General features: G+C 36.2%; 1 long non-coding RNA gene across 12 annotated transcripts in view; it reads left to right on the top strand.

The window, feature by feature from the left end:
• Nucleotides 1-18,931, top strand: part of LOC134483413 (uncharacterized) — a 204,202-nt gene that overhangs the window by 168,635 nt on the left and 16,636 nt on the right. For all 12 annotated transcript variants that reach the window (XR_015646589.1, XR_015646613.1, XR_015646594.1 and 9 more), the window contains 2 exons: nucleotides 2,936-3,053; nucleotides 3,413-3,509. This is a non-coding gene — a long non-coding RNA (uncharacterized LOC134483413). The remainder of the gene's footprint in view (nucleotides 1-2,935; nucleotides 3,054-3,412; nucleotides 3,510-18,931) is intronic.

The following is an 18,931-nucleotide window of genomic DNA, read 5'->3' as shown; positions in this document are numbered from 1 at the left end:
ATAAAGGATAAGTGTTTCAAAATGGCTGTAAGAAAGAGTAGTGGGCAGAGTGAAGTTGGGTGTGTGAACTGCAGGCATGTGGAAACACATATATATATATATGTATATATATATGTATATATATATATATATACATGCACAAAAACACTTACAAACATACTCAGATGACATACAATGCATAGAGTAGTACAGAATGATAAACCATTTTCTTCTGTGATCACATAATGCTTTAGTGTCTTTTTAATTTTGCCCATATTCAACAATAAACTGGTGGATTGGAAATAACTTTCTTTGGATATGTAGTCTATACTTTGCTTTCATCCTCTGATATGGATGAATTTTATAAGATATGCAAAATAGAATGCAGATTTGGTTTTGGGTTTTTTTTTTGGGTGGTTTGTTTGTTGGGGAGGTTGGCCATCCTCCATCGGATAAAGCCACAAGGGTGTTTTTGCTTTTGTTTCTGTTTGAATTATTTCTGGTCTTTTTTGGAATTGTATTTTGTTTTTCTTTATAAAATGGTGTATTTTAATTGAAAATTGATTTTTGTCCAGTTTTTCATTTCCATTCTTATTTATTTTATTTATATCATGATTACATTTTTCCTCTTTTTAACTCATCCCAGTTTCTAACCACCTCCCCTCACTTCCAGATCACTTCCCTTTCTGTCTCTCATGAGGAAAAGAACAGTCAAGGGATAACAACCAAACATAAACAAAATGAAATATAATAAGATATAGTAATAACATATTGAAGGTGGACAAGGCAATCCAACAGAAGGAAAATGAGCAGACACAAGAATCAGAGACCCAACTGTTAACACACTCAAGTATTCCTTAAAAACACTAAATTAAATGCTCTCAGATGTGTACAGAGGAAACAATGCAGACTAATAATAGGCTTTGAGACACAGATTTCCTCAGAGGCTTATCCTATTCTTTTACTCATTGTATTTTGTTTTTTATTTCAAAATGTTGTTTGTGTTTGAGACTTAAAAAAATCTTAAATTCAAAACTATGTTGATCCAAGTCAACAGCAGTCTGAGGGTTGGCTAAGGTTCTTGCTTCTAAAGAGGTGTTAATTAATACAGATATAACAGAGTGGCAATATTCACTACAGTTTTGTTACTTCAGCTATGTTATACAATAATTTGAAATCTGCCATGCAGATACCACCTGAACTTTGATCATTATTCAGGTTTATTTTACAGGGAATCTTTCTTGTCTCCATCTAATTTTACAACACTATTTTTTAATTTATGTGATGAATATTATTGATAATCAAATATATACATATGTAATATATATGTATATTTTATATAACATGGTATATGACATATATCACAATATGATATATAATGTTTTATAAATGATAGTGTTTCTATAGTTTGTTACTCAAAGTATTTGTTATTTCAGGACATGAATTTTCATAAATTTTTTATACTGCTACATTGCTGAATGTAATTATCAGAATTGTCAGGTTCCTGATGCCACATTTATGAACTTTTAAGCATAAAATCATATCATATTCAAAGGAGTCTCCTAATACTATGCTGACTAAGACAGGAAGAATAAACTTCCTTCTCTTGTTCCTGATTTTAATAAAAATGTTTTGAATTTATCACCATTTAGCAGGATGCTCCCTATTCTTTTGTTGTATGTTGTTTTATTTTTTTCTGAAATATGTTCTGTTTATCCTTACCAGTGACCACATCTCTAAGGAAACAGGAAACTTGCTACTCTGGTAGCCATCTATGTCAGTAAGGATGTGTGCATATAGGGTTGGGATATTGAGAAGCCCTCCTTCCTTTCTTGAATATTTGCTCAGGCTTTTGAGGGTCACACATGTAACCCTAACTTTAGGAGGCCATGTTTACAACAGCCATGCCATTTATAGAGACATCCCATAGCATTTGTTCCAGTCCTCTAGCTTTTACCCATCTGGGGACTTTTAGAATCCCCTACTATGTCTGAGTACTGACTGTTGCTTATTCACAGTGCCTTATGTAAATATGTATTATTGTGCCAACAAAACATTAGTAATGAAAGTGTTATCTATGGAAATAATCAGCAACACATACCAAAGGACATATCAGAAATATTTAAAAAGGAACTTGACAAAATGGAGATTTAGAAAAACAATGTCAGTGTGTTCTCTGCTAGGGTCTTTAAATTCCCTAGCTGAGTTTATTGATCATGTTTGTACTATCATTCATAAATTCTGTCCTGTAGAACTGGCCTCACTTCTAATTAATAATGTGGTTGGTTAAGCACAAAATACCTTTGTACATTTGTGATGTTAATGCATTTTACCAGGCCATTCATTATTGTAGCATATAAGGATTATTAATGGATAAGAAAACCATTATTTTTTTTCTTAATGGAGCCTGAATAGTGTTTTAGAGCATTATGAAAGTTAACCACCAGGGAAACATTCCATGATAGCACAAGGATGAATCCTCTGTGTCTAGCAAAGAATGTTTATTGTGTGTATACCTCATGACCTTATCATAAAATCTCCTGAAGCGAACTGAGGCTCTTTCCAATTTTCTCTTTTGTTCAATTATGTCATCTTTTTATGTTGAGAGATACAGCATTAGGATTCATAAAATTATTGTCAAAATACATTTGAGTTCATATGATTTGCCTGTCTATGCTTTGAATAAAACCTTCCATAAGTGCAATTTCTATAACCAATTAGACTCCGCCATATTAAAATAATTTCTCCTTTAGGAACCTTTCTATATTGGAAATAGCTTCATGGTTAGAGATGGCAGATCATGTTTATTTATTTCCCTCAGTAGTGGGAGTCAATTCACTTTAATCTATGGAAACCATATCATGCTGTCATGTTCTATGTGAGATCATATGTGAGTTAGTCATGTCTGTTACATCTGAAAGACATTGGTTCTTTGTTATATTCTTCCCATTCCCAGGTGCTCTCAGTTTTCTCCCAAGAAAAAGATCCATGAGAGAGGAAGGGAGAGTATTAATAGAGAATTTGCATTTACAACTGAGTTACCAAATTTCTCTTAATCTCTACACAGTGTTCAGGTATGTGTCTCTGCCTTTGTTTCCATCAAAAACAGATTGTAGCTTCTGTGATCATGGCTGAGTAATATACTTATTAATGGGAATAACAGAATATCTTTAGGATTCTTTAAATTGGTACATTGCTTTTGCAGAAAAAAATGGTGTTTGATATGCCCCTTGGTCCACAATCTACTTATTTTTCTTTTCTTGGACATATGAGGTATGTCAGGAACATGTCTCATGAACTGGGCAATAAATCCTTTCACGTAATTGTTACTCTCATCACATTTGTACAACTATTGCACTCGTGTACACTGTAGCCAGTCCATCATTGTAAATTGAAAGATTTCAGCTATGTTCACCTTTCCTTTTCTCCTCAGGAATTATGAATAAATTTTCCAATCCATGAACACCATCTAGAAGGGGTGAATACTCCAGTTGGTCACCAACTTAAGTTCTTCATGTTCAATGAGATAGGTAAGTGTTGTTTCATCAATATGGTTTTGCCATCAGTTTTTGTAAACCAACCAGTGATGTGGGTAGGAAAGTAACTTGTTTGGGAGTTTCTGTGTGATCTCAGTCATCAAGACTCAAATAGATGTAACTCATGCATGACACTGGAATGGCTTTGCTAATGAGAGATGGCAGTTAGGTTGTACTCTCTCCATTATTATATGATGTGTTTTAAGAATATACCATTAACATATTATATATTAAGAAGCCTCTACTGTAGTACTTTTCTATAACATTCTTCAGATAGTCCACAGATTCTGGTGTCCCTTACCCCTCTTTCCTCCACTTCTGCATTTGATATTCCCATTCAACTACCACATTACACCACATGTCTCCAGATTTAATTTTGTTTTTAGTTATTCAGGAAAACCTTCTATAATTTCTAGTTCCTCACTCTATATCTTACCACTGAGGATTTAAGGATTCTTAGATGCATTTGTAAGGATTAAAACCTAGGGGTTGGGGATTTAGCTCACTGGTAGAGCACTTGCTAGGCAAGGCCCTGGGTTCTGTCCTCAACTCTGAAGAAATAGACAAAATAACAAAACCTAAGAAGCACTTTTAAGTGATAACACCCTAAATTTTACTTTGGGTTTCTGAGTACCTCACTCAGGATGAGTTTTCTCACTCAGGATGACTTTTTCCTAGTTCTATTCACTTAAGTAAGAGTTCCATGATTTTATTATTTCAAGAATGAGTTACATTTCATTGAGTTAATGTACCATATTTTCATTATTCATTCAATTATTTATGGACACAGTGTTGAGTGATATCTGGGTTAAGAAGACAGAAGACCAAAATGTGGATGCATAAATCCTACATAGAAGGGAGAACAAAATAATCACAGGAGATAGAGGAAGGGAGGGACCTGGAAGGAAGAGAGGAGGCAAAGGGGAAAAGACAGGACAAGATCAGGTATTGGGATCGATAGAAGAGAAATACAGAAAGTCAGGAAACTGAATAGAAATAATTAGTAGTGGAGACTGCAGAACTGGTGGTATCTCCTAAAAATTCCCAGTCACCAAGGAAACAAGAGGCTCCTAGGACCAAACAGGGATGACTTTAGCAAAAGTACCCCCAAAAGGGGAGATAGAACCTGTAGATACCACCTGCAGTAGATAGGCACCACCCCTAGTAGAGGGATGGGGCCACCCACCAATCTCAAAAATTTTAATCTAGAAATGTTCCTGACAAAAGGAAAGACGGGCCCCACAACTGGAATAGAACCTGAAGGCAAGGCCATTCAGAGACTGCCCTATCAAGGAATCTGTTCCTTCTGCAGACACCAAACCCCAACCCTTCTGCTGATTTCAAGAAGCACTTGCTGACAGGAGCCTGGTATGGCTATTCCCTGAGTGGTTCTATCAGCACCTAACCAAAATAGATGCAGATACAACCAATCATCAGACTGAGCCTTGGAGACTCCAATGGGATAGCTAGGGGAAGGAATGAAGGAGCTGAAGGCGATTGCAACCCCATTGAAAGAACAATATGATTTAAACAGACCAGCCAGAGCTACCAGAGTAAACCACCAACCAAAGAGTATACCTGGAGATCCACATGGCTATTGATTCATGTGTAGCAGAGGATGGCCTTATCTAATATCAACAGGAGGAAAGGCCCTTGGTCCTCTGGATTCCTAAGACCCCACCTAGGATGATGCTAGAGTGATGAGGCAGGAGTGGATGAATGGGTAGAGAGGCACGTTCATAGAGGCAAAGGGAATGGGGAGAGAAGGAATGGGATGGGGCGTTGTGGAGGGATAACAGATAAAAGGGATATCATTTGAGTGTAAATGAATACAATGATGAATTAAAAAATTAATGACAAGTTACTTGAAAAATTCTTTCAATGTAAGAATGACCATGTCATTTTTCTCAGAATCCAAGGAGGTAGCAGTGCTCTTGACAGCCCTAGATCCAGATTCTTCCCACAGTTATATCCATTAGTACTCTCAGATCACTGCCAAGAAATATACTTGTTTTCAGTAAGGCCAGAACACTGGGTCTGTACTATGTGGAAATGTACTGTATGATATAAGAACATTCAGCACAAATGGTGGGTCCTGTTTGCCTCTGAATGCATGTATGCCTCAAAACTATCCATGAGGATAGTTTATTCTTAAAAGTTTTTTTTTCACATCCGCATATTGGACAAATAAGTTCCTTGTTAAAGCAACCACTGAAGCCTCCTTCTAGGACAAATACACTAAAAAGGCTTCAACCTCTAACACACTATTAAACTATTAAAATGATCAGTTCAACTTGTCTTTCCATGTTAAAGATTTTTTGTCTGCAATTTTCTATTAATCTTTGATAGGTTATGTTTTTTCTAGAATAAAATTAATTCTGTTCCTAAAGTATTTACTTCCTCTCTTACAAACAAATATATATATATATATATATATATATATATATATATATATGTATTTGTATTCCATTGGTGTCTCCAAGGCTCAGTCTGATGATTGACTCTATCTGCATCTATTATGGTTAGGTCCTGATAGAATCGCTCAGGGAACAGCCATACAAGGCTCCTGTCAGCAAGTTCTTCTTGAAATCATATATATATATATATATATATATATATATATATGCATATATATCATATACCTTATACCACTATTCTGAATTTTTGCAGCTTAGTAGTAATGATTTTCACTTTTTGTATTTTACCTTCAGGCCTTGTAATATATTTTTTGTTAAATTGTACTAAATGTTTAGTCATTTTCTGTCCTTGGATTTTTATAATGTTTCCCTAATCATACTTACTACTCAAATGTTATTTTTTGATAGCAAAGCAACAATTTCTCCCCAAAGAAATGGAACTAGATATCATATATATGTAAAGACATAGGTAAAATATAGTTTTCCCATTGCCTGGCAAATCACCACGTCCCAGTGTGGAAATTCTTTCTTTGAGTTCATATATGAACTGAACTAAGAAATTCTTGTTTCGGAACACCCCTAAAATATTTTGGTTGCAAAATCAGAGAGGGTAGTTAAGGAAATAAATATTGTCCACTAATAATAACTAATAGGTTTATGATCAGAAGTCTTCCAAATTCTGTCCATCCCTGAAGTTCTAATGAATCATCCTTTTCAGTCACAAATTTTCACCAAGAATTCTTGTATATATTTTTGTCAAGAGCTATAGAGCATTCAAAGCCAAAGTGTCCAGTGGTCTCAATAGCCAACTATAAAATAATAGATTTTACATTTTTAGAAAACACATGAGGATGAAATAAGCATTACAAATATTCTCATAATATTTTCTGAATCTCACAAGCTCATAGACAATTTCTGAAATTTAATTTTTATTTAGCTACAGGACTGCTTTTAGAAGTAGTCCTCTTAATTTTCAACCTTAGTTATCTCACAGTTTATTTTCCTCAGAGAAATGATTCTCCATACTATAAACCTGCTTCCAAAATCACCCATATATCACAAGTGGATGATTAAAGCATTGTTTATAAAGTTCAAAATTTCAGTACTTAATCCTAAGACTGCTCTCTCGTAAGAAAGTAACTCATAGATTAGACTGAAATTTATATAACCCCTAAGTTCATAATTTTCCTATTTTAGAGTTTTTAAAAGAAACCGGAGCCCAAAAAAATGATTAATTTCAATATTAATTGTTTTCTATATTATTTTATGCATTTCAACAATTTGAGCTCTCATTTTTCAAGTAAGACCCACATATGGTTAAAGGAAATATCATAAAATTTACATAGTATATTGGTGGAAGCAAATTGGAATCATGATGCATTACTCACATTGCCTTTACTGGTATCCTTCCTTCATGTAAATTCACAAAAGCATTAATGTATATCATGATGGTACTTTCTTCGATATCACTATTTTAATCATTTAATAACCATGAATCCATGGACAGAACCATCCAATAGGTTTATGGAAACTATCAACTACTTTGTATATGATTATTTCCATGCCACATAGTGTTACACAGAAAATACAATATGTGCTAAAACTGAAAATTGCATATATTAACTTATATAATATAAACAAGAATCCCTGCCTTCCCATTTAAACAATAAACTATGCCTATACATTTTATACAAGGGTATGCCAGATTTTCTATTCTTTGAATATTTTCATGGGGGCATTAATTTATGGGTATGATTATGACTTATGGATTGATTTAAATCAGTAAGACTTAGCATGATAATAGTAGTCACTGTGCAAGTAGTATGAAGGCCCTGTTTATTTGCAGGATCCTACTACAGAAAACTGTGCCAATTATAGGTTTCCTTTTGGGACTCAAATCCAACTAAAAATGTTGGTAATTCTCATGATAGGCAGGTCATCACTGTATCAGAAGTATTCATTGGCAGGAATTATTTCCAAGCTTGACAAAGTGGTGATTATACTTCTTCTGCAGTAGCCTGCTTCATTTATTCTGGTACTATGAAAGCTATCCACTAAGGTACACAGTAGAATCAAGCTTATTGGTCAATGCTCGATACATTCACTCCGTTCTTTGACTTAACCATGTGTTGACCTCAGCAATAGGGTCTTACTCTCAAATTCTGTATGGTAACCAAGAAGGTTTGTAATGGGATGGACTGTATGCGAATTCTCTGGAAAGTAAATTCAAAGTAGACAACCAAATGTGGCAAAGGACAATGTACTTGTCTGGCTATAGTGTCCTGTGGAGAAACCATTGTCTTATTACTAGTTATCCTTATTTGAAAAAAGTTTATATATATATATATATATATATATATATATATATATATATTGTGTGTGTGTGTGTGTGTGTGTGTGTGTGTGTGTGTGTGTGTGTGTGTAGAGAAGCCCCTCTTGCAGAAGCTTGTTTCCATATGCCTTTCTCAAAACGACTTTAGGGATATTTATCCTTCCTCACATTCACTCCTCACATCTCAGCTTCTACTACCATCACCATGTAATTCAGTGGTTTGTATATGGTTGGCCCAGCTAGTGGCACTATTTGGAGATGTAGTTTTGTTGGAGTAGGTGTGTCCCTGTATGTGTGGTCTTTAATAACCACATCATAGCTATCTGGGATCCAATCTTCTGCTTGCTGCCTTCATAATATAAGTGTAACTCTCAACTCTTACAGCCCCATGTCTGCCTTAAAACTGCTATGCTTCTACCTTGAAGATAATAGACTGAACCTTCGAACCTATAAGTCGGTTCAGAATTCAATGTGATCTTTATAAGAGTTGCATTGCTCATGGTTTCTGTTCACAGAAGTAAAAGCCTTATTGAAGACACTTAGTCTGTCACTAGTTTCCCTTCATATTTATACCATGGTTTTTTAAAAACTCCCCTCCAATGAAATACAGACCCATGATATTATCAGTTTCCTGACATGTATATTTATTACAAGAACATATATATATATATACATATATATATATGAAAATCATTTTTAACTTTTTAAAACTTAATTTTATATTTTAATTCTTCCCTTTACATTATGCTCATTGTCCCCCTCCCAAATCACCACCCCTCCCACAAACTTTCCCCTATTCTTCCTCTCCCCTTTCTAAGCAGGTGGGGACTGCCTAGGCATCCTGCCACCCTGGCAATTCAGACAAAGGTGATTGCTGTTTAAGCCTGACGATTTGACTTTGCTCCCTAGAATACGTACACATGCACATGTAGTGAACTGACTCTCCAAATTTTTCTGTGACATTTACATGTGGTCATGGTGCACGCGCGCACACACACACACACACACACACACACACACACACACACACACACACACATACACAGAGAGAGAGAGAGAGAGAGAGAGAGAGAGAGAGAGAGAGAGGGAGAGAATAAATCTCTGAGTATCTTACACTGAAGTCAGTGTGTAGTAGTCAGCAGTAGTCACAACATTTAAGAAAGCTGACTTTAGTTCTATACTGTCTATAATACTTATAACTCGACAAGCCTTTCTTCCACAATGAAGCATGAACCCTGGGAGAGAAACATGATATAGACATTTTACTTAGTGACTGGAATTAAGCATTCTCTTACTCCATGCATCTTGAACAGCTATTGATATTTATGTTAGGCATGATGTTCTAGCAGAAGAATCTTCTCTCAAGAGGGTTGAAAATTACAGTAAGTTATGGGTCTAAGGATAAGTCATTAGGACTTAGATTAATACTACGTTCTTTCTCAGAGTAATAACATTTGCGTTCACTTCAGGCCTATATTATGTTTGGCTACAGGTTTTTGATTCAAATAACAGGACAATTTATACATTTCAATTTGGGGAACAAGCCTTAAATCCAACAAGAATGTAGGCTGGTTATTTTTATGTCACTCATACCACTATTGCATCAGTAGCTAATTTTTCCAGGCCTGTTAATGTAACAAGTTGGTGGATTCACAGCTATATATACCCCAGTTTAAATTGTTTCTGAAAAAGATACAAAACTAGATGAGCAGGGAAGGATTTCATCTGGAAGAAATGGAAGGAAATGTGAATAAGATCAAACCACACTAAGGAATTCACACACACACACACACACACACACAAACACACAAACACAAACACACATACACCCACAGAAACAAAATGCAGAAATACATGCATGAAGTTTTGCTGATGCCATATTTTTATTATATCCATAATAATAAAATATAAATAAATAGGTATATATGTAGGTAAGTAGGTAGATAGATAGATAGACAGATCTATGTTGAATTGGAATCTATCAACATTATTAGGTCAATTATTGAAGTTCAATACCTCAAAGTGCCACTCCACATTCGTTCCTTATCCTTTTTAATTTTCTTGTCCCATATACAGTAGCAGTTGTGTGCATGTGACTTTTTATTATTCATGCCTTCAGGATCATCTTGCTAATAAGTATATGCTCAAGCCATGGCCTTGCTACTTAACCTATTGTTAGCAACTAATACCTCTAATTTCAGAGCATAGTGTTCAAAGAAATCATTTAAATTGCATTCATATGCATGTATTCATAAAGGGCTTACTGTTTGTTCACACAGTAACCATGTCTCTTAATGTTACTTATCTCCATTTTCCTTGCTATACTCATGTCTTCAATAATTATCATACTTGTTCCCTCCATTTTCAAGCCACCCTATGATGCATATCGATTTATTCTATCCCTCCTAAGGAGACCTATCTATTATTCTTAGTCCCTCACTCTAAACACAATTTCTATGATTCTGTAGATTGCACATTGGTAATCATTGACTTAACAGCTAATGTCCACACATAAACAAATAGATTACATATTTGTTTTGTTGGTCTGAGCTAATTCATTCTGTATGATGTGTCCTAGTTCCATTCATTTACCTGTTAATTTCATATTTCCTTTCTTTTGGGGAATGAAATTTTTGAATAAAAAAAGGAGATAGAAGGTACCATGCTATAACCTGTAATTCCACACTGAGAGAGATGAACTTGAAGTACCTGTCTGAGGACACTTTGGATTACACTACTTAGAAGGAACCCTAGGCTGCAGTTTGGGAGTATGTATCAAAAATCACCAAAAAAAGTGAGGTTAAATGATGAAATAAATGAACAAATAACAATTTTATCTCAGACATAAGTAGAGTAAAATATTTTGCAGTAACTTAATATTATATGTTTGAACAAAAGAACAATACAAATCAACTCAAATGGTAATTTTTCTTTTAAAACCATTGAGACATAGACATGTTGTTCATTCTAGGATGAATGCCCACTATGTGGCAGTTCCAGGGATGAAACTTCACTGTTTCAGTGAAAAAATAGTATAACTCACCAGTGACTGGACAGAGTATGTAAAATGAACTCCATTTAAAACCGAGTTCCATCTAGGAAAGCATCAGAGCAGAAGTAGAGGTTTGACTTGGACAAGTTTTCTTTGGACCAAGAGAAATGTGGCCTCTGAAGAATTACTTAATTAAATGTTAATACATGAAGATGAATGAATATGTAATCTGTATCAGTGTTTGAAATACTAATTTTGGAAAATTGACTTTTTCAAACAACATATTCTAATCCTTCCTTATTTTGCCCTCCCTGATTTTTTTCTATTTTAACAACAACCTAATCGTCATGTTCTCATTCCACCCCTTAGAAAATATGAAAAGAAAAAAAATCCCGACTGATACAGAACAAAAAACCAAAGGTATCAGAAAGGATAAAACACAAGAAGCACATAGACACACAGAGATACATGCTTACATAGAAAAACCGAAGAAAATATTAATTTGGGAATAATAATGTATGAGTAATTACCAGCATGGTTAAAAATGTAATATATTATGAATCCAAATCACCTTTTATTTATGTAAGGTAGAATGAAGCACCTGTCTCAGTGTGGATTCTACTCCCATGAAACTGTACTGGAACAAAGCAGTTTTTGATATCAGAAAATTTGTCAACTGGAGAGAGCTTCTTAATGAGGTAGATCATATTCAGTTCCAGCTATTAGTGGTTGGATGCCAAATAATTTTTTAAATCTTTTTTCCCTTTTTTTCTTTATTAACTTGAGTATCTTTTATTTACATTTCGATTGATATTCCCTTTCCTGGTTTCCCCGCAACAATCACACTCACTGGGGGTTCAGTCATAGCAGGACCAAGGGCTTCCCCTTCCACTGGTGATCGTACTAAGATATTCATTGCTACCTATGAGGTTGGAGCCCAGGTTCAGTCCATGGGTAGTGGCTTAGTCCCTGGAAGCTCTGGTTGGTTGGCATTGTTGCTCATATGGGGTCTCGAGACCCTTCAAGCTCTTCCAGTCCTTTCTCTGATTCCTTCAACGGTAGTCCCGTTCTCAGTTCAGTGGTTTGCTGCTGGCATTCACCTATGTATTTGCTGTGTCTCTCAGGAGAGATCTACATCCGGTTCCTGTCAGCCTGCACTTCTTTGCTTCATCCATCTTGTCTAATTGGGTGGCTGTATATGTATGGGCCAGATGTGGGGCAGGCTCTGAATGGGTGTTCCTTCTGCCTTTGTTTTAATCTTTGCCTCCCTATTCCCTGCCGAGGGTATTCTTTTTCCCCTTTTAAAGAAGGAGCTAAGCATTCACATTTTGATCATCCTTCTTGAGTTTCATGTGTTCTGTGCATCTAGGGCAATTCAAGCATTTGGGCTAATAGCCACTTATCAATGAGTGCATACCATGTGTGTTTTTCTGTGATTGGGTTACCTCACACAGGATGATATTATTCAGTTCGTGCTCCAGTATGTTCATAGCAGCCTTATTTATAATAGACAGAAGCTGGAAAGAACCCAGATGCCTTTCGACAGAGGAATGGATACAGAAAATGTGGTACATCTACACAATGGAATATTACTCAGCTATCAAAATAATTTTGACCTGCAAACCTGTGCAGAACCTAGGCAATACTTCCTGATTTATATGAGTTAATATGTGTATCAGTCCTGTTGTATCTGGACATTATTAACTTGCTTGCATTCCTCCCAGCAACACTGGGCTTTACAATATTTCTTCCATGCCTTCTACAAATCTTTCCTGAGCTATGAAGGAAAAGATTAGATGGAAATGACTCATTTTTGATAGTATGGTCCAAGGTCTTTTGCTCTTCATATTGTGGAGATATGGTTCTCTATAACTGGCTCCATCTATTGTATATGCTAGCTTTTGTGTTAATAGGAGAGCAGTATATTTATATATGGGTATAAAAGAATGTTATTAGGAATCATTTTGTAGCTACATTTCTATAGCAGACAATAATACCTGCTTTAAGCCTTAACCTCCAGTGTTTTGTCATGAGAACAACGGTAGAAATGTGTTCTGTCTCATTGTGTATCCAGTCAGATAGTCTTGTTTACTCCATTGATGGTGCCACTATTGCAGCAGTGTATCCTGTAGGCAGCTGACTGTGGTAGGTCAAGTAGTATAGAGGTGGGTTGGTGTTTAAGTTTTCCCTCCGTAACCATGCCAAACACATTTCAGAACCAGCAATAGTATTCAACAGGTAAAGGTTTTAGTTAGGCACCTGTTTGTCTTCTCTATGTTCAAAAAATGTAGGTGTTGTCTTCAACAGTAGAGCTATCATGAGTTGTATGGAGCAGTCAGTAGCTTAGGCAATAGTTTGAAGTGATTGGAGTATTACAATGAGGAGACATTGGCCAAAAAAATATAGTAGATATAGCCAATACATGAGGTTGGAGAATCCATTTGGTGGGAAGAGATGTCTAATTTGGTCATTCTCTCCCATTATTTTTTATTTCCTTTAGACATTTTATTTATGTTATATATTAAGAACTGATCTGACTCAAAGTTTTAGCTGTCCCCCTTAGTATTTCACAGTGTCTTCTTCATTCCCCAATCTCCATTTAATTGCTGCATTCCAATGTCATTCCAAATTATCACAATAATTATTCATATTATTTCTCAATTGTCACAAAATCCTTCCCTCCATCCTAATTCTTGTATGCTCTTGTCAAGTCGTAAAAGATCCAAATATAAACTATACAGACTGTTTTGTCTTTAAGGTTCTGGATAACTCACAATGAGGTTTGTTGTGGTTGTTGTTCCATCCATTTAACTATGAGATCCATTACTTCATTTTTAATAGCCTAGTAATATTTCATTTTGTAATATACCATATATTTTATCAATTTCTCCACTATGGAAAGGTAGTCTATTTCCTATTTATAACTAATATGACTATAGGTGCAATGAGTAGGAACTAGTAAGTATGTCTATAATATGATATGGATTCACATCAATTTATAATCAACAATGGTACACATGGAACTTGAGGTAAATCATTTCCAGGAAACCAAACTGATTTCCAATGTGGCAGTAAAAGTGTGTTTTTTTCACCAGCAGTGGGTGAGATTTCTTATTACTCATCATCCTAGTTAGCATGTGTGGTCTTCACGATCCCGATTAATGAAACATAAAATTTCAACATGATTACAATGTGCATATTTGTGATTACTAAGGATGGTGAACTTTTCCTTAAATGAAAACAGCATTTGAATGATTAATTATGGGTAATTAGAGAAAAAATTTGTCTTTGTATACCAAAAGGATAAGTAAGTAAAAGGCATGGAAATTGGGCTACAGAAGACAATGGAAAGATTAGTATTCAGAGATAAACCATAGCAAATAGAGTACACTAAACCATTGAAACATATTTTAAGTGAGTATATTAATCTATTTCAACACATACACACACACACACACACACAAACACACACACAAACACACAATTTTGTGGTTTCATCAGTATAAAAAAGCCATCCAGATATGAATACAAATATGTTAATAAATTTAAGAAACATTTAGTTCATGGGTAGGGATATGAAAATATGAAGCAGACATTTAATAGGGAAAAGAAAATAAAAATATGATAATAGTTAATTCAGCCATGGGTGCTGCTAAGACTGAACCCCCAGTGAACTAGTCTATGGGGGGATGGTGGCAATGGGGGGAGGGTTGGGAGGGGAACACCCATAAGGAAGGGGAGGGGGGAGCGGGATGTTTGCCCGGAAACCGGAAAAGGGAATAACATTCGAAATGTATATAAGAAATACTCAAGTTAATAAAAAAAATGTATTCTCATGGAAGAAAGTCCCTTTGGTACTCATAGATCTTAGAAAATATTACATTTGCCCTTAAAAATCTCAAGCCAAGGTATGACTGAAAGAGTTTTTACATCTGTGCTCACAAAGCCATCTAGCTTTCTTTTTTTTTTTTTTTTTTATTTTTTTTTTGATTTTTTTTTTTATTAACTTGAGTATTTCTTATATACATTTCGAGTGTTATTCCCTTTCCCGGTTTCCGGGCAAACATCCCCCTCCCCCCTCCCCTTCCTTATGGGTGTTCCCCTCCCAACCCTCCCCCCATTGCCTCCCTCCCCCCATAGACTAGTTCACTGGGGGTTCAGTCTTTGCAGGACCCAGGGCTTCCCCTTCCACTGGTGCTCTTACTAGGATATTCATTGCTACCTATGGGGTCAGAGTCCAGGGTCAGTCCATGTATAGTCTTTAGGTAGTGGCTTAGTCCCTGGAAGCTCTGGTTGCTTGGCATTGTTGTACTTTTGGGGTCTCGAGCCCCTTCAAGCTCTTCCAGTTCTTTCTCTGATTCCTTCAATAGGGGACCTATTCTCAGTTCAGTGGTTTGCTGCTGGCATTCGCCTCTATATTTGCTGTATTCTGGCTGTGTCTCTCAGGAGCGATCTACATCCGGCTCCTGTCGGTCTGCACTTCTTTGCTTCATCCATCTTGTCTAATTGGGTGGCTGTATATGTACGGGCCACATGTGGGGCAGGCTCTGAATGGGTGTTCCTTAAGTCTCTGTTTCAATCTTTGCCTCTCCCTTCCCTGCCAAGAGTATTCTTTTTCCTCATTTAAAGAAGGAGTGAAGCATTCACATTTTGATCATCCGTCTTGAGTTTCGTTTGTTCTAGGGATCTAGGGTAATTCAAGCATTTGGGCTAATAGCCACTTATCAATGAGTACATACCATGTATGTCTTTCTGTGATTGGGTTAGCTCACTCAGGATGATATTTTCAAGTTCCAACCATTTGCCTACGAATTTCATAAACTCGTTGTTTTTGATAGCTGAGTAATATTCCATTGTGTAGATGTACCACATTTTCTGTATCCATTCCTCTGTTGAAGGGCATCTGGGTTCTTTCCATTTTCTGGCTATTATAAATAAGGCTGCGATGAACATAGTGGAGCATGTGTCTCTTTTATATGTTGAGGCATTTTTTGGGTATATGCCCAAGAGAGGTATAGCTGGATCCTCAGGCAGTTCAATGTCCAATTTTCTGAGGAACCTCCAGACTGATTTCCAGAATGGTTTTACCAGTCTGCAATCCCACCAACAATGGAGGAGTGTTCCTCTTTCTCCACATCCTCGCCAGCATCTGCTGTCACCTGAGTTTTTGATCTTAGCCAATCGCACTGGTGTGAGGTGAAATCTCAGGGTTGTTTTGATTTGCATTTCCCTTATGACTAAAGATGTTGAACATTTCTTTAGGTGTTTCTCCGCCATTCGGCATTCCTCAGCTGTGAATTCTTTGTTTAGCTCTGAACCCCATTTTTTAATAGGGTTATTTGTTTCCCTGCGGTCTAACTTCTTGAGTTCTTTGTATATTTTGGAAATAAGGCCTCTATCTGTTGTAGGATTGGTAAAGATCTTTTCCCAATCTGTTGGTTGCTGTTTTGTCCTAACCACAGTGTCCTTTGCCTTACAGAAGCTTTGCAGTTTTATGAGATCCCATTTGTCGATTCTTGATCTTAGAGCATAAGCCATTAGTGTTTTGTTCAGGAAATTTTTTCCAGTGCCCATGTGTTCCAGATGCTTCCCTAGTTTTTCTTCTATTAGTTTGAGTGTGTCTGGTTTGATGTGGAGGTCCTTGATCCACTTGGACTTAAGCTTTGTACAGGGTGATAAGGATGGATCGATCTGCATTCTTCTACATGTTGACCTCCAGTTGAACCAGCACCATTTGCTGAAAATGCTATCTTTTTTCCATTGGATGGTTTTGGCTCCTTTGTCAAAAATCAAGTGACCATAGGTGTGTGGGTGCATTTCTGGGTCTTCAATTCTATTCCATTGGTCTATCTGTCTGTCTCTGTACCAATACCATGCAGTTTTTATCACTATTGCTCTGTAATACTGCTTGAGTTCAGGGATAGTGATTCCCCCTGAAGTCCTTTTATTGTTGAGGATAGCTTTAGCTATCCTGGGTTTTTTGTTATTCCAGATGAATTTGCAAATTGTTCTGTCTAACTCTTTGAAGAATTGGATTGGTATTTTGATGGGGATTGCATTGAATCTGTAGATTGCTTTTGGTAAAATGGCCATTTTTACCATATTAATCCTGCCAATCCATGAGCATGGGAGATCTTTCCATCTTCTGAGGTCTTCTTCAATTTCTTTCCTCAGTGTCTTGAAGTTCTTATTGTACAGATCTTTTACTTGCTTGGTTAAAGTCACACCGAGGTACTTTATATTATTTGGGTCTATTATGAAGGGTGTCGTTTCCCTAATTTCTTTCTCGGCTTGTTTCTCTTTTGTATAGAGGAAGGCAACTGATTTATTTGAGTTAATTTTATACCCAGCCACTTTGCTGAAGTTGTTTATCAGCTTTAGTAGTTCTCTGGTGGAACTTTTGGGATCACTTAAATATACTATCATGTCATCTGCAAATAGTGATATTTTGACTTCTTCTTTTCCGATCTGTATCCCTTTGATCTCCTTTTGTTGTCTGATTGCTCTGGCTAGAACTTCAAGAACTATATTGAATAAGTAGGGAGAGAGTGGGCAGCCTTGTCTAGTCCCTGATTTTAGTGGGATTGCTTCAAGTTTCTCTCCATTTAGTTTAATGTTAGCAACTGGTTTGCTGTATATGGCTTTTACTATGTTTAGGTATGGGCCTTGAATTCCTATTCTTTCCAGGACTTTTATCATGAAGGGGTGTTGAATTTTGTCAAATGCTTTCTCAGCATCTAATGAAATGATCATGTGGTTCTGTTCTTTCAGTTTGTTTATATAATGGATCACGTTGATGGTTTTCCGTATATTAAACCATCCCTGCATGCCTGGGATGAAGCCTACTTGATCATGGTGGATGATTGTTTTGATGTGCTCTTGAATTCGGTTTGCCAGAATTTTATTGAGTATTTTTGCGTCGATATTCATAAGGGAAATTGGTCTGAAGTTCTCTTTCTTTGTTGTGTCTTTGTGTGGTTTAGGTATAAGAGTAATTGTGGCTTCGTAGAAGGAATTCGGTAGGGCTCCATCTGTTTCAATTTTGTGGAATAGTTTGGATAATATTGGTATGAGGTCTTCTATGAAGGTTTGATAGAATTCTGCACTAAACCCGTCTGGACCTGGGCTCTTGTTGGTTGGGAGACCTTTAATGACTGCTTCTATTTCCTTAGGAGTTATGGGGTTGTTTAACTGGTTTATCTGTTCCTGATTTAACTTCGATACCTGGTATCTGTCTAGGAAATAGTCCATTTCCTGAAGATTTTCAAATTTTGTTGAATATAGGTTTTTATAGTAAGATCTGATGATTTTTTGAATTTCCTCCGAATCTGTAGTTATGTCTCCCTTTTCATTTCTGATTTTGTTAATTTGGACACACTCTCTGTGTCCTCTCGTTAGTCTGGCTAAGGGTTTATCTATCTTGTTGATTTTCTCAAAGAACCAACTTTTGGTTCTGTTGATTCTTTCTATGGTCCTTTTTGTTTCTACTTGGTTGATTTCAGCTCTGAGTTTGATTATTTCCTGCCTTCTACTCCTCCTGGGTGTATTTGCCTCTTTTTGTTCTAGAGCTTTTAGGTGTGCTGTCAAGCTGCTGACATATGCTCTTTCCTGTTTCTTTCTGCAGGCACTCAGCGCTATGAGTTTTCCTCTTAGCACAGCTTTCATTGTGTCCCAT

Source organism: Rattus norvegicus, chromosome 1, assembly GCF_021556685.1.
Source record: "Rattus norvegicus strain SHRSP/BbbUtx chromosome 1, alternate assembly SHRSP_T2T, whole genome shotgun sequence".
Taxonomy (NCBI): domain Eukaryota; kingdom Metazoa; phylum Chordata; class Mammalia; order Rodentia; family Muridae; genus Rattus; species Rattus norvegicus.
This window is presented reverse-complemented; position numbering and strand designations above follow the sequence as displayed.